This window comes from Odontesthes bonariensis, chromosome 7 (assembly GCF_027942865.1).
Source record: "Odontesthes bonariensis isolate fOdoBon6 chromosome 7, fOdoBon6.hap1, whole genome shotgun sequence".
Classification (NCBI taxonomy): domain Eukaryota; kingdom Metazoa; phylum Chordata; class Actinopteri; order Atheriniformes; family Atherinopsidae; genus Odontesthes; species Odontesthes bonariensis.
In genome coordinates, this window is record NC_134512.1 from 28,420,650 (window position 1) to 28,439,325 (window position 18,676).

The 18,676-nt window shown below is 36.3% G+C and overlaps 1 long non-coding RNA gene across 5 annotated transcripts in view; it reads right to left on the minus strand.

Annotated features, from left to right (window-relative positions):
• The window catches only part of LOC142384759 (uncharacterized), a 45,477-nt gene that overhangs the window by 2,650 nt on the left and 24,151 nt on the right, over positions 1–18,676 (minus strand). For all 5 annotated transcript variants that reach the window (XR_012770110.1, XR_012770107.1, XR_012770111.1 and 2 more), the window contains 3 exons: positions 9,457–9,580; positions 7,663–7,703; positions 132–231 (listed from right to left, as the gene is read on the minus strand). This is a non-coding gene — a long non-coding RNA (uncharacterized LOC142384759). The remainder of the gene's footprint in view (positions 1–131; positions 232–7,662; positions 7,704–9,456; positions 9,581–18,676) is intronic.

The window sequence follows — 18,676 nt, forward strand, 5'->3', positions numbered from 1 at the left end:
GTGAAATGGTGATCTAAAAAAGGGTGACGAGCAGAAACTCTATGTGCATTTAGTTTGACACAGAGCACAATATACCATTTTCTGATAATTCTTAGATTTTTAATATAACATGAACTGCACAACATACACACCTGATGTGTGTGTTTGGTCCAGCCTGAGAGGACTGTGTTGAGTGTGTAGCTGCCCTGCGTGATGTGACAGCCACTGCGTTGTCCGAGCTTCTCTGTTCATCTTGCAAGAAAAAGATACAGATATCCCATTTTAAATTATGGAAACTTACACCACAGACTTTTTGTAACATAAACATGCCGTCACACACACTGGGGTGAGACACACACACTGCTTCTGCACTTTTTTGAGGCATAAAGTTAATACAGACACACTCTTCTGTACTACCACACTCATGAAATCAAAGAAAGAACCACAAACATTTTTTCATGTAATGTTTCTTTCTATCTGTATTTCTGATTAACGTCTCACTCTAAAGAACACGTAAAATTATCACAGGTGTGTGTGTTGGCATCAGTGTGTGTTTTGAGATATTTTCGCATATTTTCATGTTTTGATTTTGACTAAGTTACTTTATATGAATACTCAAAGAATGTGTGTGTGTGTATCAGTGTGTGTAAGTCCTACTCATCATTACACCTGCATATCTTTAAATGTACCAATATTCAATCTAAGGCACCTAATTAAAGATCCCAACACACAGGGAAACACATTGTGAACATTTACTTGTCAAGAACGTATCTATGTACATGCTCAGAATCCCAAGTAATCTCAAACAAAGTCTAACACACACTCTCTTTTTCTTACACACACACACACACACACACACACACACACACACACACACACACACTTGTGTTAATAAAGCTGTTAAATAAATAAGAAATAACCACATATAGTCAAAGTCAAATTTATTTGAATAGCACATTTCATGTACAAAACAATTCAAAGTGCTTTACATAAAATAAAAGCATTGCAGCAGGGAGTGTAAGAAGCATTAAAAATACATAAAAGAATATAAAGAGAAACAAATAAAATAATTTAAATGAATTTAAAAACAAGCAACAGTCTAGATAAGTTCAAAGATACCACGCAGATTTCATGCATAGACACATGAGAAAAAGAAATGTCTTTAACCTGGATTTAAAAATGTCTACATTTGGTGAAAGTTTAATCTCCACTGGCAGTTTGTTCCACTTGTTTGCAGCATAACAGCTAAATGCTGCTTCTCCATGTTTAGTCTGCACTCTGGACTGGACCAGCTGACCTGAGTCCTTGGATCTAAGAGCTCTGCTCGGTTTATATTCTCTGAACATATCACAGATGTATTTTGGGCCTAAACCGTTCTGGGATTTGTAAACCATTAAAATCTATTCTGTGACTGACTGGAAGCCAGTGTAAAGATTTTAAAACTGGTGTGATGTGTTCAGATCTCTTAGTCTGGGTTAAAACTCTAGCAGCAGCGTTCTGGATGAGCTGCAGATGTTTACTGCTCTTTTTGGGAAGTCCAGTTAAAAGAGCTTTACAGTAATCGAGTCTACATGAATGCATGGATGAGTTTCTCCTGGTCTTTTTGGGAGAGGAAACCTTTAATTCTGTTGATGTTTCTGAGGTGGTAAAAAGTTGCCTTGGTGACAGCTTTGATGTGGCTGCTGAAAGTCAGATCTGAGTCTATCAACACTCCAAGGTTACGAACTTGGTCAGTGATTGTAAGGTCCAGAGTGTCAAGATATTTACCAACGCTGAACCTCTTCTCTTTGCTACCAAACAGAATGATCTCAGTTTTGTCTTCATTTAATTGTAGAAAATTCTCTCTCATCCAGGTGTTTACTTCCTCCAGACACTGACACAGTACATCTGCTGGGCTGCAGTCGTCCGGTGACAGAGACACATAAAGTTGTGTATCGTCTGCATTACTGTGATAATTGATGTTAAAGTTCTGCAATATCTGACCCAAAGGGAGCATATACAAGTCAAACAGAAGAAGTCCAAGAATTGACCCCTGGGGAACTCCACAAGTCATGGCCACTCGCTCAGATTCATAGCTGCCAATTGTAACAAGATAACTCCAGCCTTCTAAGTAGGACCTGAACCAGTTAAGGACCGCTCCAGAAAGTCCAACTCAGTTTTCCAGCCTGTGCAACAGGATTCTGTGATCTACAGTATCAAACGCAGCGCTGAGGTCCAACAGAACCAGGACTGAAACATTACCAGAATCAGTATTCAACCTAATGTCGTTTAACACTTTGACCAGAGCTGTTTCAGTGCTGTGATGACGTCTGAAGCCTGATTGAAAGTTATCAAGACTTCCACTTTCATTCAGAAAGTCGTTGAGCTGGTTAAATACAACTTTCTCAATAATATTGGATATAAAAGAGAGATTAGAGACAGGTCTGTAGTTGTTCATCATAGAGGCGTCTAGAGTTCTCTTCTTTAGGAGTGGCTTAATGGCAGCTGTCTTTAGTGACTTGGAAAAAATGCCTGATGCCAGTGAGCTGTTAACTATTCGTAGGAGATCACTTTCTACTGAGGTAAAAACTGTTTTTAAAAAGTCGGATGGTATTATGTCCAGAGTGCAAGTTTTTAATTTCCAATGCCGAACTGTTTCCTCTAAGATTTTTAAATCAACAATATTAAATTGTCACATAACGTCACAGTTATTTCTAAGTTTTAGACACAGATTAGTTTTCTTGTTTGTCTGTGTTGCGTGAATGTTTTGTCTAATTGTTTTGATTTTTGGCTAAAAAAGTTGGCAAATTCGTTGCATTCGTTGCAAACCAGGTCTGGGTTTGACTGTCTAGGAGGATTTGTGAGTTTTTCAACCATAGCAAACAGAGTTCGAGAATTGTTGACACTCTTATTAATCATTTCAGATAAATGCAGCCATCTGGCCCTGTTATAACTACGCAGGCTTTCTTTGTACAGCTCATAGTGAATCTGAAGCTTTGTTTTTCTCTACTTACGTTCAGTTTTCCTGCATTCTCTTTTCAGGTTTTTGACTGTAGTGGTGTTTCTCCATGGAGTTTTCTGTTTGCTCAAGGTGCTGTTGATTCTTATCGGTGCAACAGCTTCCATTACATAAAACTTTTTAAAGTTGTAATGATCCAGTAGTCCTTCAACCGACTCTGCGCTCATTGTTGGTAACATAGCTATGGCCTCCCTAAACTGAGCACTTGTTTTCTCATTAATGTACCTCTTCTTAACTGAGAAGCTGGTTGTTTGAACATTCTGAGTGATCAATAAATCAAATAAAATACAAAAATGGTCAGACAAGGCCAAATAAATAACCACAACAGAAGAAATATCAACACTTTTAGAAATGACCAGGTCCAGAATGTGACCTTGAAGGTGGGTTGGTTCTGTTACATGTTGCATCCAGCACAGAAGAAAATTCTTTGGCATTAGCATCCGTCATATTATCTATTGGAATGTTAAAATCCCCGGTCAAAATAAAATGGTTAAAATCAGTTGAAATAACAGACAATAATTCAGAAAATTCATCAATAAAACTTGCACAGTATCCTGGAGATCTGTAAATGATTGAGAAAAGAATTTTAGGAACACCCTTTAAAATAAAACTAAGATATTCAAAAGAAGTGAAATCGCCAAATGAGATCACTTTACAGTAGAATGTATCTTTAAATAAGGCAGCCCCCCCACACACCTTTTCTCCCATTTTGGCATTTATCCATAAAACTAAAATTTGGGAGTGCTGTTTCATCAAGAACAGTAGCACTTGTGCTCTCTGTTAACCATGTTTCTGTCAGAAAAAGAAAATCTAAACTGTGTGAAATTATGAAGTCATTAACTAACAGTGACTTATTGGACAGAGACCTAATATTAAGTAAAGCTAGCTTTGTGGAGTTTACACTGGTCTCTGTTGTATTCTGCTATAGCAGGGACCCCGACCGCATCATGGCATGTTATCTTTGTTTTTAACTGTGCTATCGTTGTTTTGAATTCTGGATGTTCTGCTGCTCCTTGAACACCCTGCACATCCCCTTGTTCCCTGCTCTGCCAGGACAGATGATGTAAGAGGAGGAGGAGGGGGTGCCCTGCGTTTCTCGGTTGATGGTGGTCGCTGGAGTCCTGGCTGTGATAGAGACATCCTTTGTAGACCTTGGGTGATGTGGAGTAAAGGGTCTGGTGAGGGGGAAGGGCTGGGAGATGTTTGCCTCGCTGCTGTGTCCTTCACTCTAATTTGTTACAGTCATGTTTGGGTTTGCCGTCCCAACAGCATGACGTAAGTGTGCACCAAGTAATCTGCATCCAGTTCGATTTGGATGCACGCCATCAGGTCCGAAACGCTCCTTACAGTTCCAAAAGATATTAAAGTTATCAATATCGAAGCTGTTTTTGATAAGCTTAAGATATACATATTAAATAAAAGATTGTGGCAGTTTGAATTTAGATTAGATAAGTATGAAATGTACACAATGTACAATATGAAATGTAGTTTCATTTAAAAAGCTCTTAACACCACCAAGAGCACTAGTTGCATCTTTTTGCTGCATTAACTCTTATCATTTTACTCTAACTGCTGTAGAAAATTGTTAAAAATCACGAACATCTCTGTGCAACATAGGATTTAAACATGGTTACCATTTTACACACACACACACACACACACCTGGACGAATGACCTGGATATATCAGGTATCTTAGAAATAACGTTGCTGACTTGATTAGTGTGAAGCTCCCATATTGTCTGATGTTTAATTAAGTGAACACTGTGTAAAACCTGTTGGGTATAATCTTTCAGTCTTTAGCATGTTGGAGATTATTTGATTCAACTAGTTTTTAAACGTGTCACACGTGCAAAATTAGCTACCAAATCAGTACAACTACCAGGCTCTGTTTCTTACGTATTTCTATTCTGACGTATGATTTTATCAATGCTGATGTTGATATTCAAATGTTTTTTAACGTTAGAGTGGTTACAATCAAAGTTAATTAATGAACACCGAACATCCAATATATCTATATCTATATCTATAACTATATATCTATGTATATACATATACATATACATATACATATACATGAAGAACTCAAACAGTCTGATAAAACTCTACTCTGAGACTGCAGACTGGAACTGAACAACATTGCATTATAATTTCAGATGTTTCTGTACCTGTGTCCAGTTGGTAAGTTAAGTTAAACAGCAGAAACAAAAGGTTCCAGTGTTTCTAAAAAAAATGGCAGCCGTGTGTAAGGAATCAGCCGCTTTAACTTATGGATACCAACACATGCACAGGCTGTTAAAACCAGACTATTTCTTTTCGTTGCCATTTGACTTAAGATTGAATATCTAGGAAATAAAACTTTTTTCCAAACCAAAACAGACCTCATAGAGTGTTTTTAAAGTCCCCTAAACTATGATCTCAGAGTATGACAAAATGTCTTCATCCAATAGCATTTTGCTTCTGACAAAATCAGAAACTGCTCCAAAGTCTGTCATAAAATATATAATCTCAGGTTACATCAGGTGGCTGTGGTGTTTGTACCAACAAAAACTACTGACATAGGCTGCTTGGTTCATTGTTGGACACAGCTTGTTCGTTGTTTGTTTGAACTTGACCTGCCTTTCATTTTTTCTTGTGCTACCTTTTAGACTGCTCGTATTCAAACTGGACTTTCCAGGTTTCAGGCGGTGCTCATGGTATTAAAGGTGTTGGCTGCTTGCTGCTCATCCTGTGGCCTCCTATCTCCTTGCATGGCCAAACAACCTTTACTTATCTTCCTCTGCTTCATATGCTGAGTCAGTGTTTTTTCTTTTACAATCGTAATTTTTGTCCTAAAACCACACACACAAAGATAAAAAAAAAAAAAAAAAATTTAAATGGGATGAATGAGCACGCACAACTGTGGATTGAAATGTCATAAAATCTTATGAAGGGGTGGAAAAAAAGAGCGACCTCAAGTAAAACACACAGTTTAAAGCTTTTCGTTAAACAAGCATGGATTTGGGACTGTAATTAACAGACAAACAGTGTGTGTGAGCACAGGAAACAGTGAGAGAACTTCTTTTTGGGGTGGGACACAAACAGTGGGTGTCCTGCCCCTCTGGCCTGCAGGACAGACGGCTCACAGTTTCCCCTTTTTTGCAAGACTGACTCGGCATCTGCGGTAATGTTATGGTGAAATACACACAAGCACTCACACACTCATGTCATTTAATGCGTACATATGACAATGAAAACTCATTGCAAACATGAACAGACAATTGAGGCAACGTCACAAGAATACACATGCAAGAAGCTGACAGACACACTTACATTAGACATATTTAAAAATGCAGCTATATTTTATTTTATTTTTTATGAATCTCAAATACAATAAAACACACCACAACAATGGTGCAGTATGTAAGAAAGGACACTAATCAGCACTGTTTTCTGCACACACTGTTTACTTTTAATCCATGACATGGACCCACGCATGTGATGCTTGAATATGGATATATTTCATATCATTGTACATAAAGCTGTGATACTACACTTTCGCATTGCTTTCTTCTGCTAAGCAATTATATTCTTCCATTTCATCAGTTTATTGTTCTGACACCTGTACAATACAACAAATCCCTTACATATGCCTCTGAATTAAGACGAATTCTGATACTTTCACTAAAAAAACAAATGTTATGTATGTTTTCTAAGTTCTGTATTTTATATAATGTAAGCCATGATGACCAAAAAAATAGTTTATCATGTGTGTGTGAGTGAGTGTGACTCAGTCTAGTTTGGACGGTATTTACACTCTCCACTTCTATATATATTACTGGTTGTTCAGTGTAATTGATGGTAAGTACATTCATGTTATGTAAATTAAGTATATTAAGCTTTGGCTATAATAGAATAGAATATAAAAGTCTAAGTGTAATTGTGTTGCCTACAAGAAAGAAAGATAAAAGATTATAAATACAAAGTTAAGATAGCTTAAGATAAGTCCTCCTAAAATTTCCTATTAGTATAATATGGATTGCCAGATTTGTCATCACTTTGGACATCTCTCAGCCTTTTTGCACTTGCTTTTCCTTACAAACCAAGAGGGATGAATTCTGCTCTGCATCTGTGTAGCTCCCTGCCTTCAGCTTTATTATCAGCCATTTTATGTCCGACTGCACTGCTTCTAAAAAGCTTTTATTACCATTTCTAAAAGAAAAAAAAACACTCCTACAAGCAGAGATGGAAAAATACACATGTGGATATGGTAAACAACAGTGGTAAAGATGCCAAAGGACACATACATATGATTCAGGGAGTTCACAGCAGAGGCGCTTACAAGCCTGACTCAACCCATTGAGTAGTCACAACAAAATGGCTGTTTGGCATCTTAAAGGGTAACTACAATAAGCATTTGGGTAGAAATAAAGACCAGAGTTAAATTGAAAGTGCAGAGAATCTAAATTCACCAATTTTTGACCGTCACTTTAACCTATCAAAAGTGTTGTGTGATGGTCACAATAATCACACGTAAAAGAGGATCCCAATTTTCCTTTACAAACTCTACTGACAGCTGATTGTACAAAGCTATCCAGTGAGTCATATTCAAAGCCTTGCAGATATCTAGCAACAAGTTCAGATACAGCACACCTTCTCAACAATTAATGTTTGCAATTAAGCTTTAAATGTTTTGTTTCTTACATACCTGCAGTGCTGTTTCATCGGACGACAACAACCTTCCAGCTTCTGCATAATGACAACACAAACAAATTGAGTTTAGTTATGGCTTCCCTGAAACACATACAGCAATCCATTCGTAAAAGATGTGAAGCTATAAGAAGTGCTAATACTTCTTATAGCCTCACATCTTTTACAAATGACAAAGGATACATTACAGCAAATATCTCTCATCTGCTATTAGTCAGTTTTGAGCACTACAGTTTCAGAATGATATTTGCTTTTTTTGCAAAGAAAAAGAAACCACATCTTTAAAATATATATTCACTTGTGTACCTCTGTTTTCACTCAATGGCAGCTTCAGAATAAATTTAAATCAAGTAAGAGTAAAGAAACTTTCTCCCACATGTGTGTGTGTGTGTGTGTGTGTGTGTGTGTGTGTATGTGTGTTGGAATATAAATTATCTCTCAGTTGTCCAAGATTCTAAAAAAATAACCATTAAATCAGATGTAATAATCAAATTACTTTTCAAAATTCACCTTTTTAATAGTCAGCAAGTGTTACTCAGTGAAACTGAGTAAAATGTGGTATATGTGTAGAATAATATTTGCCTCAAAATGTTTTTGTGAAACATAACATCAAAAATACAATATGACATACACACATAATTCTGAATCACGCCTGTCTGGATCATGGAGAAGCGCAAATATGAGTGCACACACACACACACACACACTTGCAAATAGCATTACATGTTGCACTCAAGCCTTCATGTAACCTTTCTGTAGTGAATCTTTAAATACTTTCATCTGTAAATATTCCTCAGTTTTAGGAAAAATGCACTGAAAAGCTGATCTGAATATGGAAAATGTTAATAAAGTGAATTAAACATCTGCTTTGTTTGAAGCACACTGAACTAAACAGAATAATAACTATTAGTATTTTAAACATAAACCTTAAATCTTGGTTTAAAAAGAAGCATACGGGAGAAATATTGCCATCATAAATTAGTTATCTCTCTGATATCAAGAGAGAAAAGAGAAAAACAAGTGTTACATTTGTGTGTCATATGTGTCTGGACTTTTTGAGTTAAATTTACCAGCACACGCTTAGAGTTGTTTCAGTTTCCATTCAATAATGTGAATTAAAATGTATTTCTCTCGTCTCAGCCTCTTCTAGCGTGGATAATACACACACACACACACACACACACACACACAATTTCAGGCGTTACTTTCAGAAGTGTGTGTGAGGCTTTTGGCAGGTGTGGGTGATTCAGTGTGAATGCATGAAACTATTTTTTTAATGTACTTATGGATCAGATTTGATAATATTCTAAATATTAATTTCAACAAATGCAAGTCAAAGCAAACATGATTGTGTCGATATATGTGTGTGTGTGTCACACTCATCATTCGTGCAACTCAGATGTATTGATGTTACACAACATCATTCACTCCCCTCCACACAAAGAACATTGAAAATCAGCCTTGCACACTATTTTTAATTTAGCATACAATATATATCATCCCAGATGTTTAGAAACACATTAGGTCAACATACGCACAGAGTTACACTCAATGTTTTGCCTATGAACCAACATTCATGTTAATTTTCCTCAAAATACATAATAATAAAAAAAGGTAAAAGAAAAAAATCTTCCACACACACAAACACACAAGCTTTGTTTCCATGTTTTCATTTAAAACAGTCTTACATGAATGTCCATAGACATAATCAGATCTACAAAATAAAAATTCTAATCACCACATGTGAACTACTCTCAAAAATAAAAGATTAAAGATATCGTCTTGTAACTACCTCCCGTTTAAGTAAAGCTCCTGTCTTGTTCGACATCTCATGTCCAAGTCAGCAAGCGCAGACTTCCAACACACTGACACACGTTCACACACATCGGGGCCACTGGACCGGATGTGTCATGTATCTGAGAAGTAACCATAAAGTTAAAAAACATGTTTAATAAGTCATTAAAGACACTGGATGAAAGGCTGTGAATGGCATGTGTCTTTTAAAGGTGTCTACAACCAAGCCCATATGAATTAATATCATCAGCATCAGTTTGCAGCTTTTCTTTAAAAACCTGAATTTTATTTGACAAAAACTGAACTTTACCATTTTCAAAGTGAAATTTTAAATCTTTAAATGATTACATTAAAGACTATTAGATTTGAGATCTACCTAATGAACTGTCAAATAAGTGTGTAAGAAATTCAGACTATTTCATATCATTGCATTTTTACAAATTTAGAAGAAAGTAACCAATACTACAAGGCAGTGATTTAGCTTGCTGATGTTATTAATATTAAGAGAGTTTCAGAATGTTTTTTGAGAAAAGCTGAGACTCTTTAATCTTTAAGAACAGGGTTCTTTTTATGTCCCATACCCTCAGCAGAGATGTGAGAACACCATACATTAAAAGTTAAAAGGAGGCACCACCAAACAAACCTGTAGCTAACTTACATGGTTTGAAAAAGCCAACATTATTTACAGGCTTATTGAATACTTACCACTCCGTGAAACATTGTGATAATAACAGCAATGATAATAATTTGAACAAAAAGTGCAAAAAAAGCTGGTGTTTGGGTTCACCCTATTTTCATTTTACTAAAAATAACATCACTGTTCAAAGTGAGGGCTTAAAATTTAGTGTACAAGCCTAGAAACAAATTAACAAACCACATCAGTCTGGCAAAAAAACATGAAATTTTGCGTTGGAGTGGTGGTACCTTATTCTCCTCTATTCTACATCACGACTGAAACAAACAGTGTTAGATCCACAATGTTGGATTGAGACAGTGTGCCTTTGTTGGTCCTAAATCTTTGTCTTCTGCTGCTTCATTTGTTGACTTAGTCTCGTGCAGAAAAAAAATTCTGCTTTAAGCAATCGTCATTTTGGTCTTAAAAATACACTTACGCAGAAAAAATATTGATAACAAAATCTGACGTAAACTCTTCTTTTTTTGCCATGAAGACACACTAACCTACAACTGTGTCAAGGAATTTGCACAGTCTTCTTAAAAACATACAAAGTGGTCAAAAAATAGATGCTAGTTAAAAGTAAAACGACAGTTTATTATTTAAAACAACCATAAATCTGGGACTGTAATTAAAAAGCAGTGTGTGCGAGTGTAGGAAACATTCATTCATTCATTCCGCTTATTCCAATTCAGGGTCGCTGTCATTGGGCGATGGAGGTTGTGTAGGAAACAGTGATCTAAATTATTTTAGGGCTGGTACACAAAAGGTGGGCACCCTGCTGTTTTCAGCCCCCTGCAGTACACAGTACACAGTACTCACAGTCCCCCCCAAATGAATATTTGCATTTTGCCTGTTTTAAAACAAGTGAATACATTAAACTCATCTGGCAACAGCACTGTTATCTTAAAGGTGGGGTCTATGATGTTTTCTGGAGCATTTTTTATCATATTGTCTGAAAACCTCCTCACGACCCCATTGCACCCACTAAAATAGAATGTTTGAAAAAAAAAAAAACATTTTAGTCCATTGTAGAGGGTGTAGCAAGAGGAAATGTCTGACCAATAGAAGTGATGATGAGAGTTACTTCTATTGGATTCTGACACGCCAATCAACCGTCAGCCCCCCTCCCCCCTGCGCGTTCACAGACTCGTGACTCGTTCATATGTTTTGAAGGCGTGGTTTCGAGGGGTGGGCTGAAGGAAGAGGCAAGGCTGTGTATTTTCAAAAATATAGCTTGCAGGAACCGTTTTTCCAAGATCTCAGACCCCACCTTTAACACAGTGTACTTTTAATCCATCACACAGACCTGCGTTGCATGGGATGCTTTTTCACATTCCATACGACTGTATACTGTTTTTCTACACTTTTGTGTTAATTTCTTCAAGAATCGAATGTATCTTTCAACTCCACGTCATCACTTTGTTGCTGTGACATGAGCAGATTTTTTTATGTTATGCCTCTGAATTAAGTGTGGTGTTTCCAATAAGCTTCGTAATTTTATATATTTTACATAAATTCTGTGGTATTATCAGGATGATGTAAATGTATGCATGTAATCATTTGTGTATGTGAGTGAAAGTGTCTGTTATGACGGATGGAGATTTCTCCAGGTGGTTGGATGGAATTTGCATTTTAGCAACTTTCTTCTTCTAAACAACTTACTGGTTACACTTTGCATCTAATACAAAGCACATTCAATTCTATGATTTAAATGAAATTGAAGTCCTTTACAAAAATAAGGACAAAATATTTGATTTTAAAAATACAAAGTGAAGATTAAGATGTTTTTTAAAAAATGTCCTTTTTTTACAAAGAGCATTGACCAAAATACTTTCCATTTTATTTTTTCTTATTTACCAAAAAAGTGCTGCTCCTCTTCTCTGGAGTTCTGTGCCTTAGGCTGCACAGTCAGCTTTTTCAAACTAATCAAATGTCAGATGAACCTCTCCTCCAACATCTAAAGATGGAAAAAATTCTTATGATAAGCAATTGGAAGATTTGCAACATTCAGTCATTCCCAGCAGAAACTCATACGCAGGGCTGTAACCCCCTTAAAGGTAGGGTCTGAGATCTTGGAAAAACGGTTCCTGCAAGCTATATTTTTCTATTGTTCAGACATTTCCTCTTGCTACACCCTCTACAATGGACTAAAATATAAATTTTTTCCCCAAACATTCTATTTTAGTGGGTGCAATGGGGTCGTGAGGAGGTTTTCAGACAATATGATAAAAAATGCTCCAGAAAACATCATAGACCCCACCTTTAAGTTGTCACACCAACATGGCTGACCAGCATCTTGAAGGATATATATTTATTGTATCTAGTGTATAAAAGGAGACAAATTAAAGTTTTTGAATCTAATCTCTACAGGAATTTAAGCTTTGATCTTTCTTTTTCTTTATTTCTAGAAAATTACTTTGAAGCTTTGCTGCTTGAGAGATGACACTTTTTAACATCTGCTATAATAAGTCACCATGCTGACAAAAACGTGTTTACAAATGGGAGCAGCTGATTGAGTTTTCCAAAACCCAAATGAGAATACAGTATTATGCAGTTCTCCAATACTTGGCTGCAGGACCATATACCAACGTCTTTTTCTACATGTATATATATATATATATATATATGGGCTGGCAGAGACTGCAGAAGTAGGGAAAAAAGCAATTCTTGAGGTATTGCAGCGCTAGTTAACAACACTTGGAGTAATCTTGTTATTGTGAAGGAGAGGATCTGTGCCCGGGACATCAACTGTTAGCTCTGAGTTTCTGTCCAAAATATCTATAGAGAGATCAGCTGTGTTATTCTGGCAGCATTGTATATCTTAGCTTGCACCTCTGTCGATGCTGCCTGTGACATCATCAGCTCAGTCAATGCCAGGTTATAAACACAACATGCCGATACATTCAGGGCGATCTATGGAGATTTCAACCTCTTCTCTCTCTCTCTGCTACACTTTGAATTTTCCAACATTTTGTCAACTACGCCACCAGAGAAAATGAAAATGCTGTATTTATTCAGTGCAATTGTAAAATATGCATACAACTCTGTCTTTCCTCCATCAGGAAAATCAGATCACAACCTGGTGCTTCTCACCTCCACCTATACACAGATTGTTCGCCTGTGATCATAAAGACTTTGAGGAAGTTTTCTCTGGAAGCTGAAGATGATCTGTGGGGATGCTTTGAGGCTACAGACTGGAGTGCACTGAGTGTGACAGACTATACCCACTTCTGTGTGCAGACTATTATACCCACAAGGACAGCAAAGTGGGAGAAGGAAAATGTCGAGTTTAAGAATTTTTCGGATTCATCATACTATAAGCAAACACAAGTGTGGTGTTTTTTGCATCATCTCTTCTTTGATCACAAGCCAGCTTCTACATATTCACCATTGTCGTTTCAACAGGACTCAGTCAGGACAGCAAAATTCTAAAAACAAGTGGCAAAAGGAAAGTTTAATGAATAAATATTGTGGTGGCTTCAGGTAGTTCTGCCTTTTACAGTAAATTGTTTTTGGATGAAGATAATAAATGTGAGCTTATTTCACAAAGGTTGCTTCTGTACATATGAAATGTTATTGATGAATGTAAATATTTGGTGTGTGTGTGTGTGTGTGTGTGTGTGTGTGTGTGTGTGTGTGTGTTTGGAACAATAAAATGTATATTAACAAAACACAGACATGTATTTTCCTTCTCTTACTTCAGTCATAGTTATCTAAATAGCTTGTATTATTTAATATTTTACTTAAATTTTTCTATTTCATTATATATTGAAAGTTATACAGAAGTTATACAGATGGCTGTCACAAATTGTATTAATTTCAAAACCATAAATCTTTTTTGTTAGAGGTACATTTAAAAAACTGCTACTGTCCCTAAAATCTGCATCGGACTGGAGTTTCTTCCTCCTGTAGATCATTAAGATATACTTATCCATGTACAGCATTCCTAGAAACTTTGAATTCTGTTAAAAGGCAAAAATGATAAACATGGAAAACAGCAAAAGCAAAAGTGGTGGTTTAACTTCAGGTCTTTTCAAATTTAATTCAATTAAACATCTCAAGATTCTTCTACCATGACCTGGATGATAGAGAATCTACACCATCAATGAAAGATTGCGAAGGACGAGTCAAACTTAAAAACATTTTCTTTGATCATGCTTATTTATAACTGTTTAAGTAATGTGGGTGAGGGTGTGTGGGGAGGGAGACAGATGACAAAAAAAATATCAGGTAGAGAAGAAGTGTGAGAATGAGTCAGTCAGTGTCAACAAGAGTGCGTCAGCATACGAGTGAGAGTTTCCTTGTGAGGTTGTGTGTTTCTGACATATGCAAGGGTGTGTGTGAGATTTAACAGTTTGTAATCACATCAGTTTGAAGTTGGATTCAACTAGTTCATGAATTGTTCCTGTTGTAAAGGCAAAAAGAAACTATCTAACCTGAACATAAAAATCTTAGAATGGAAGTATTGTATGATTCAATTTTCTACATTGAAAATGTACTGACTCAACTCCATCAAAAGTTGTTTTGGCACATGGACAACAGCTGCAAAACAGGAAAAACTATTATTAGCCCATCATCATATTTGCGCATGTAAATGATAGCACATGTGCGTGTGCATGCATGTGCTTGAGTGTTTATCCAAGTGAGCCTTCCCATTAATGCAACAGCATTAGAATAATATAAAGAAAAAATTTAACCCACTGGTGTATGTGTAGACAGAGCAAAAGAAAGAAATTGTGTTGAATATATTTATAATTGGGCTGCACGGTGGTGTGTTGGTTAGCACTGTCACCTCACAGAAAAGGGGGTTCCAGGTTCAACTCCCGGCTGGGGCCTTTCTGTGTGGAGTTTGCATGTTCTCCCCGTGTATGCGTGGGTTCTCTCCGGGTACTCCAGCTTCCTCCTACTGTCCAAAAACATGCACGTTAGGTCAATTGGTGTCTCTAAATTGTCCCTAGGAGTGAGTGTGTGGTTGTTTGTCTCTGTGTGGCCCTGTGATGGACTGGCGACCTGTCCAGGGTGTACCCCGCCTCTCGCCCGATGACTGCTGGGATAGGCTCCAGCCCCCCTGCGACCCGACTGACGGAATAAGCGGGTATAGAAAATGGATGAATGGATGGATATTTATTGTTTGTGTGTGTGTGTCACATTTAAAAAGACTGTATGTTGTTATGCATTATTCACCTGCGTCTAAAAAAAACAGAGACTGCCTTCACAATACCTCTGACGTCCGGACATGCACTGCTGTGTGCTTTTGCATGTGTATATGTGTCACGTGCGTTCATTTGTGTGCCTGAGCCTTTGTTTGCAACGTCAGGGGCCATAGAATTACCCCCTTCACCCTGTCCTTCTCCCTTTCCTGAAACATTTTCCATCACTACCCATTGGACACAAGGTTGTCTTTAGTTATTCACCCAAAAATGGGCCAGATTCAGAGACACATACTGTCTGTTTTTTGGTCCGGAGATGGTGCCATAACCAAGAGGATTGAGTCTGCTTCAGAACTGTTTGACAAAGGACAGAAACTTTCAATCTAAACTGTGTCTAGTAGCACACGCACTACGGACACCCAGTACCATACTTCCTTACAGAAATGAGCCACCTACACCAAACAGTATATTTTGCAGCATAACTTAGCAATACAGAACCAAAACAGGTGAATATGCTTTTCATGCTGTAAAATACTGATGTCTGCCCTTTACGAAAACATAAAAATGAATGATCCCTGCCTGAGTTCAAACCTATATCTAAAGATGAATCTTTAAACATATGCTTACAGTTACTCACAAATTAGTTGTTTTGTTGTTCTTTGTTGTTCCAGAGTTAAGATAAATAGCAAATATCTAAGACTCAATTTGTAATATTTTTAACATAAACGTGTGGTGAACTAAAGACTTTATGCATTATTTGCATTTTTCCGCTGATCATAATCCAAAGCCATTAAAAGTAGTTTTGGTTAGTCATTTTTCAAAACATGAAGAAAAGTTATTTGCACACTATTACGTGTTTGTTACTGAAGATGTCAAGTTCAGTGATGGAAAGTTCGAATTCTGACATTTTTGAAGGCGAGATTTTGTGCTAGGAGGTTGTGCTAACTTTAGATCAATTTTAGAAACAGAGTTGGTTCACACACATGCACATTTATCGTCAATGGCGTAGATAGGAATGAATACATTTTAGAAAATGCTACCCTAAGAATTTGAGACTAAGACTTACAACCATTGCTGAATATAAACCACCTTATGAAAAAGATTAAATAAACAGGTATATGTAATAGTTATGCTTTGTGGAGAGACTTAGGGACTGTAATACCAATCATATTCCTAAACTTGAGTTTGTTCAGTGAATGATGCAACTGGTGTTTGACTTAATAGCACAAAGGTTTGGGTCACATTCTGCACCAGATAATTAACAGACAAGAAATGACACCTTTCAAATAATCAGAGGTCACCAGATGTTTTGATGGACAACCTCTAAATGTCAACAACACAGGTGGGTACACATAAGGAACACATAAGTTCACTTAATCCTCCAACCAAAACTGAAGACATATGATATATGACTTCCACAGTGTGATATGAAATTATGAAACTCTGCACAACCACACTCTAAAATGTGAATCTTTATATTGAATGACAGGCAGTTCAATCCGGAACATATTTGTGTTCAATTGGAAACCTAAAGCCATAAAACATGGAAGCATTACAGACCGTGTGTATAGAGTCCAGTTGTTCTTTTCAACTATGATACCATAAAATTCAAAGAAATCCAACTACTATACAAAGGGCTTTGAAAAACTAACTGTACTTTTTAATTGTGAGGTTACATGATTGCCTGAAGAAATCTATAAGAAGTGTCTCTTCCACTATAAATGAAAACATTAAGGCAGCTGTAACAGCTGGATGGTTATTATGGCAACTAAAACACTACATAAGACTGATAAACTAATGAATCAAAAAACAACAACAAAAACATTTCTGGTTTTGCTCATATTGCTTGCATGGAAAGGGAAAAAACGCAGTTTTCAAAACAGACAGCTGAATCCAAAACAGTTTTATGTGGTCAGCAGACTTCATTGGACATAGAAAGCTTTTTATGAAACAGGAACTGTCTCCTGCAATCAGAGTATGTAATTAATCTAAACTACATCAATCAACTGAACTCAATGGCTGGAAAAAAGCAACTTAGCACATTTACACTATACTACAGTTGAAATCAGAAATAGCCAGACTTCTAGACTTCTGTAGCCAGAATGTAACAAAGGATTTCCACTAACACTCATTTCCAGCAAAGATGGAAACCCTTCTAAAATATAATGTAAAATTAAATCTGTAATATATGTTAGTTGAACGTTTATTTAACAGACACAAGTCCACAGGAACTATTTTCAGTGTTTTCCCTGACCGTCTTCATTGTATCTAGTAAACATAAACAAATTCAAAATCTGATGCCAGCAACAAACTTGAGAAAAAGTTGGGAGTGAGACAAACAATGACAGAAACGTTTACAGTTGTCTTTGAACATGTGTCTGTTCAAGCAAGGTGACCATTAAAATTAACTAATTAAATTTTTTTATTTTTTTCATTGACTTTTGGAGATATTTTTTAGACATTTTAGAAATTTTTCCTTTTCTGGAGACTAGCTTGTACCATATAGCTTTCTTTTTAGAGAGGACACTTATCATGCTCAAATCTAGCTTAATGTCAACTAATTTTGCAGAACAAATAAATGCTCTGCTTCAATTAGCTACATGCTTTTTTGTTTCTTTTTTTTTGCAGTCATTTGGATTTTGTAGATATTCTGAGATATTCTAAGTTTACATAGAGTCTGGTTAATGCTGAGTGCCTGAATTTCAAAAATAGGATGCCAGTCCATTTTTTTCAATCTAGATAATATTCAGTTTCTCCTTATTTGAGTTTTTTTTTTTTTTTTTTTATAAAAGTTGTTTTTTTATATAAAACTGTTCAACTGTCAGTAGAAATAATGAACAGCTCCGTTCACTATTGGATCCATTCATTAAAAACTTTTTTTTTGTTGTCCAGTAAAAATGATATGGAATAAAACTCCCAAAACCAGAATCTACAGCAATGTTTCAAAGCACTTTATATGCATTTATTCACACTATTTCTAAATGGCGGCACAGGATCTATTAAAGTAGCTTTAAAGGAACCTGAATTTTCCTTACTCTGACTATTACTACTTATATACTTCATGTTGTATACATATGTGTCATACCTGCATGGTAAAAAAATATATTCTCGTTCTTGGACCACTACAGGGCTTTTAAATTGTATGCACCTGTGAAAAAAGCATAAAACGAAAATATAAAAATCCTTCTATAGCACTTCTAACGTCAAGTCTCTTATTTTCAATGTCTTCGTCACAGTAAGGTGTTGCTTTTTATTTAGTAATGACCCAAAATAAAGGCAATCATGTTGCTGGAGTTGATGAGACAAAGCATTCACAAATCTAAATAGTTCTTATAGTTTAAACAAGATGCTCTTTTTAGGTGAAAAAAAATGTTTTTTGTTTCTTTGCTTTT